At 49.0% G+C, this 6,000-nt stretch overlaps 1 protein-coding gene across 1 annotated transcript in view; it reads left to right on the top strand.

The window, feature by feature from the left end:
• The first annotated feature begins 822 nt into the window (after positions 1-822).
• Positions 823-6,000, top strand: part of evi5b (ecotropic viral integration site 5b) — a 186,473-nt gene continuing 181,295 nt past the window's right edge. Inside the window, exon 1 of the mRNA XM_078561899.1 lies at positions 823-1,035. The gene's annotated coding sequence lies outside the window, so the exon portion shown is untranslated. The remainder of the gene's footprint in view (positions 1,036-6,000) is intronic.

Below are 6,000 nucleotides of genomic sequence, written 5' to 3'. Positions count from 1 at the left end.
CTGGAAAGCTGTATTACTCTGGCTCAGGAGGGCAGGTACTGCACTGCACTCCCCCGGGTAGCTGTAATGCTCTGGCTCACCGCGGGGGCGGGGGTTGGAGTGGTCCTGTATTGCCCCGCTTCTTGGTGGCTTTTTACTCTGGCTCAGGAGGGTGCTGCATTGCACTGCACCTGGGTGCCTGTATTACTCTAGCTCGGGTAGCCAGGTTCTGCATTGCACTGCCTTTGGGTGGCCACATTATTCTGGCTCAAGGGTGTTGCATTCCTCTGCCTTTGGGCGAGTGTATTATTCTGGCTCAGGGCAGTGCGGCATTGCACTGCCTTTGGGCGGCTGTATTACCCTGGCTCGGGGGCTGGTGGGGGGTGGGGTTGCTGCAGGTGCTACATTGCACTGCATCTTGGTGGCTGTATTACTCTGGCTTGGGGAGTGTGCTGCATTGGTCTGCTTCTGGGTGGCCATATTACTCTGACTCAGTGGGTGCTGTAATGCACTGAACCTGGATTTCTGTATTACTCTGGCTCGGCGGGTTTTGCATTTCACTGCCTCTGAGTTACCGGGGGGGGGGGGGGGGGGTGCTGCATTGCACTACCTCTGAGTGGTCGCGAGGAGGGGAAGGGGGGGGGGGGGGGGAGGGGCGTGGTGCTGCATTGCACTGTATCTGGGGCGGCTGCATTAATCGGGCTGGGGGTGACGGAAGAGTACTGTGCATGGCACTGCCTCTAGGTGGCAGTCCTCCGGCCAGCGAAAGGACGTGCGTTACGCTGCGTGCGCGCGGCAGCGTGGGGGGCGTGTCCCGGTGACACCATTGGCCCGCCTCCTCCTCCCCACCTCCCGGGCTGTTTGTAAGTGGGGGCTGGGGGTGTTGGGAAAGTCAGCGGCGCCGGGACAGGGAGTGAGAGAGAGAGAGAGAGACAAGCCGGAGGAGTGAGGGCTGAGCGGACAGTGAACCGTGGGCTGTTTACCTCGCTCGGATCCAATGGAAAGTTAATCTTTAACCGAGAGAGAGAGGGAGGCGGTGGGTGAAATATTTCCAAGGTAAGGGCCGGTCGTTTAATGATTAATGACCGGGGTGGGAGTGAGGGGAGGGGAGGGAATGGGCCGGCGGCTGGCGCCTCCCTCGTTCCTGAAAATCAACACAGGGACAGCGGCCACTGGAGCTGGAGCGGGGGGGGGGGGGGAGGAAGGCGAGTGCTCGGGGCGCCCAAAGAGCTGCCTCCCCCTCCTCCCAAAGTACGGCGAGGCGATCAGCAGGGGACAGCTAGGCGGCGGGGGGTGCAGGGGTTTTTTGGGGGGGCTGGGGGGTGGGGGTGGTAGTTGACCGTAGGCCCAAAACTGACCCCAAACTCTCCTCCCCCCACCGTGGAGGGGGGGGGGGGGGGGGGGAATGGTGCTGCCGCCTGCGCCACTGTCTCCCCCCACCCCCCCCACCCCCCTAAAAAGCTGGGTGTTTGTATTTTGGAGGAATGGATGTGCCTTCGAGACCTGATTGGGGATTTCCCTGCTGCTTCTCTACACCACACAGTGCACCCAGGCCTGGCTCCACAGCAGCACTTGGCCCACTGTCAGCCTGCCTGCCTGCCTGCCTGCAGCTACTGTACTTGCAAAAATGAGCTGGTAACCTTTTGAAAGCTTGGTCGTGTCACTATTCTTCGTTATGGATAATTTCCTTGAGGTGCAGCTCAAAGGGCGATTTAAAAATGACAGCTTCGTTTCCCCCCCCCCCCCCCCCCCCTTCACCCCCCCCCCCCTTTCAGTATATGGGTTAATGGTTGGGATGGGGAAGTGAAATTCAATCAGTGTTTTGTTGCCTGGATGACGTTGAATTAAATACGACATCACCATGGGCAACTGAAGTGACATTCTGTGGTGACTGCAATTTTATAATCATTCTTGGTTTCTGATTTTGTTTTAATATCGTAGGTGGCACTTTAGAGTATACAAGACACTGTCATGGATAGGGCTCACTTTAAGTGTTCAGTGATATGTGTGCAATACCCACCCTGAATGCATTTTTGGACCCTGGGTGTATATACTTTCCCCCGATCCGGGGTTGTTGAAGCCAATTTTAGCACCACCTGGTTAAGATTAGCTAGTTCAGGGCTGCATGGAAACTGAATCTCGGATTCAGTATTTGCATTCGAACTGACCACAGGCAAGGTACGAGAGGAACTGTACTCCAGCTGGAGTCAACATCTTCAGGAAGGAAGGAAGGGAACATTGACCAAAAAATTTTAGTGTGAGAGAACCCATTGGTGCAGCACTTTGCAATGCTGTGAAAATAAAGTTATCCTGCTTGATAACTATTTGGACTTGTATGGAATTTTAAAAGCCAAGCCAAATGTTCCAAATTAATGTTTTTCCCACTGGGAAGTTGACAGCAGTGTGTGCAGATCAAAGTTGCCAGATGTACTATGAAAAACATGTTAAGAGAAAATATTAATTTGGAATAATTGGCTTTACGGCTTTACGGGAAACTGAAGTTCTGGAGAGGGATTGGGAAAACACTTGAGGCTTGTATAAAAGCAAAATACTGTGGATGCTGGAAATCTAGAACAAAAACAAAAATACCTGGAAAAACTCAGCAGGTCTTGGAGATTGATACCTTTTGTATATGTAGTTGGATTGTTTTTCTGGTTTGTGTGGTTTGCTTAAATTTTATTCTGTACATCTTTGTGCGTAGCTAATGTAGTTCTTGAAGTTTATGTTGTAGATCTAAGTGCAAAAGGATGGTTGTTTTTCATTCATAGCTGTTATTTTGAATGCACAGAAAACCAATAACAAAGTTGATTTTACTTTTTTAACTGGAAGAATATTGACTTATGAATTGATGTTGACAGGTCATATATTACTGAAGAAAAGATACTGTTGAAATTTTATTAGTTTCCCTTCCACCTCTAGAACAACTTGTTCAATGGAATGGTTCCACAGACATAGTGATTAGATTCAAACAGATCTAGCAACTTGAAACTGGGCAACCATAAAAAGCTATGGGCCATCAACAGCACCAGAATTGTACTCAACCACAATCTGTAACCTCATAGCCCAACATAACCCCTGTTCTAACATTACCACCAAGCCAGGGAATCAAACCTGGTTCAATGAAGAGTGCAGGGGGGCATGCCAGGAGCAGCACCAGGCATACCTAAAAATGAGGTATCAGCCTGGTGAAGCTAAAATACAGGACTACTTGCGTGACAACAGCATAAGCAGCAAGTGATAGAGCGAAGCGATTGCACAACCAATGTATCAGATCTAAGCTCTGCAGTCCTGCCACATCCAGTTGTGAATGGCGGCTCCACAAATATCCCCATCCTCAATGATGGGGGAGCTCATCACATGCAAAAGATGAGGCAGAAGCATTTGCAACAATCTTCAGCCAGAAGTGCCGAATGAATGATCCATTTCTACCTCCTCCGCAGGTTCCAAGCATCACAGATGCCAGTCTTCGGCCAGTTTGATTCACTCCACGTGATATCAAGAAATGGCTGAAGGCACTTGATACTGCAAATGCTATGGGCCCTGACAATATTCTGGCAATAGTACTAAAGACTTGTTCACCAGAACTTGCCACACCCCAAGCCAAGCTATTCCAATACGGCCACAACACTGGTATCTACCCGGCAATGTAGAAGATTGTCCAGGTGCATCCTGTACACAAAGCAGGACAAATCCAACCTGGTCAATTACCAGTCTACTTTTGATCAACAAAAGTGATGGAAGGCGTCATCAACAGTGCTATCAAGTGGCACTTGCTTAGCAATAACCTGCTCACTGACTCTCTTTGGGTTCCGCCAAGGGCCACTCAGCTCATAACCTCACAGAATCTCACAGTGCAGAAGAGGCCCTTCGGCCCATCGAATCTGCACTGACACATGAGAAACACCTGACCTACCTACCTAATCCCATTTACCAGCACCTGGCCCATAGCCTTGAATGTTATGACTTGCCAAGTGCTCATCCAGGTACTTTTTAAAGGATGTGAGGCAACCCGCCTCCACCACCCTCCCAGGCAGTGCATTCTAGACCGTCACCATCCTCTGGGTAAAAAAAAGTTTTTCCTCACACCCCCCCGCTAAACCTCCTGCCCCTCGCCTTGAACTTATGCCCTCTTGTGACAGACCCTTCAACTAAGGGGAACAGCTGCTCCCTATCCACCTTGTCCATGCCCCTCATAATCTTGTACACCTTGATCAGGTCGCCCCTCAGTCTTCTCTGCACCAACAAAAACAACCCAAGTCTATCCAACCTCTCTTCATAACTTAAATGTTTCATCCCAGGCAACATCCTGGTGAATCTCCTCTGCAACCCCTCCAGTGCAATCATATCCTTCCTATAATGTGGCGACCAGAACTGCACACAGTACTCTAGCTGTGGCCTTACCAAGGTTCTATAGAACTCCAATATGACCTCCCTACTTTTGCAATCTATGCCTCGATTGATGAAGGCAAGTGTTCCATATGCCTTTTTCACCACCCCACTAACATGCCCCTCCGCCTTCAGAGATCTATGCACACACATGCCAAAGTCCTTTTGTTCCTCAGAATTTCCTAGTGTCATGCCGTTCATTGAATACTCCCTTGTAAAATTACTCCTTCCAAAGTGTATGACCTCACACTTTTCAGGGTTAAATTCCATCTGCCACTTATCTGCCCATTTGACCATCCCGTCTGTATCTTCCTGTAACCCAAGACACTCAACCTCACTGTTAACCACCCGGCCAATCTTTGTATCATCTGCAAACTTAGTAATCCTACCCACCACATAGTCATCTATGTCGTTTATATAAATGACAAATAATAGGGGACCCAGCACAGATCCCTGTGGTACGCCACTGGACACTGGTTTCCAGTCGCTAAAGCATCCTTCTGTCATCCCCCTCTGTCTCCTACAACTAAGCCAATTTTGAATCCACCTTATCAAATTACCCTGTATCCCATGTGCGTTTGCCTTCTTTATAAGTCTCCCATGTGGGACCTTGTCAAAGACTTTGATGAAATCCATATAAACTACATCAGCTGAACTACCCTCATCTACACAGCTGGTCACCTCCTCAAAAATTTTAATCAAATTTGTTAGGCATGACCTCCCTTTGACAAAGCCATGCTGACTATCCCTGGTCAAACCTTGCCTCTCAAAGTGGAGATAGATTCTCTCCTTCAGAATTTTCTCCAATAGTTTCCCTACCACTGACGTGAGACTCACTGGCGTGTAGTTCCCTGGCTTATCTCTACAACCCTTCTTAAATAGCGGAACCACATTAGCTGTTCTCCAGTCCTCTGGCACCTCCCCCGTGGCCAGAGAGGAATTAAAAATTTGGATCAGTGTCCCTGCGATCTCCTCCCTTGTGTCCCTCAACAGTCTGGGACACAAATAATCTGGACCTGGAGATTTGTCCACTTTTAAGCTTGTCAACGCCTCCAATACCTTGTCACTCCTTATATCAAGTTGCTTAAGAACCTCGCAGTCTCTCTCCCCGAGTTCCATACCTTCATCCTCATTCTCTTGGGTGAAGACTGATGTGAAGTATTCATTCAACACTCTAGCGATGTCATCTGGCTTCACCCATAGATTTCCCCCTCGGTCCCTTCTGTACCTTACTCTTTCCCTGGTTATCCTCTTCGCATTGATATACTTATAGAATATCTTGAAATTTTCCTTACTTTTACCAGCCAGAGCTTTCTCATATCCCCTCTTTGCTCTCCTAATTGCTTTCGTAAGCTCCACCCTGCACTTTCTGTACTCCACTAATGCCTCTGCTGATTTGCTTCCCTTGTGCCTGCTAAAAGCTTCTCTTTCCCTTCTCATCCTAACCTGAATGTCTCTGGTCATCCATGGTTCTCTGGGCTTGTTACTCCTTATCACCCTAGAGGGAACATGTTGAGCCTGTACCCTGCCCATTTCCTTTTTGAACGCCCCCCCACTGCTCCTCTGTAGATTTCCCCACAAGTAGCTGTTCCCAATCTACCTTGGCCAGATCCTACCTTATTTTACTAAAATCCA

This window comes from Cetorhinus maximus, chromosome 17 (assembly GCF_964194155.1).
Source record: "Cetorhinus maximus chromosome 17, sCetMax3.hap1.1, whole genome shotgun sequence".
In the NCBI taxonomy this organism is placed as follows: Eukaryota; Metazoa; Chordata; class Chondrichthyes; order Lamniformes; family Cetorhinidae; genus Cetorhinus; species Cetorhinus maximus.
The sequence above is the reverse complement of the archived record's forward strand: the minus strand, read 5'-3'. Positions and strand labels throughout refer to the sequence as shown.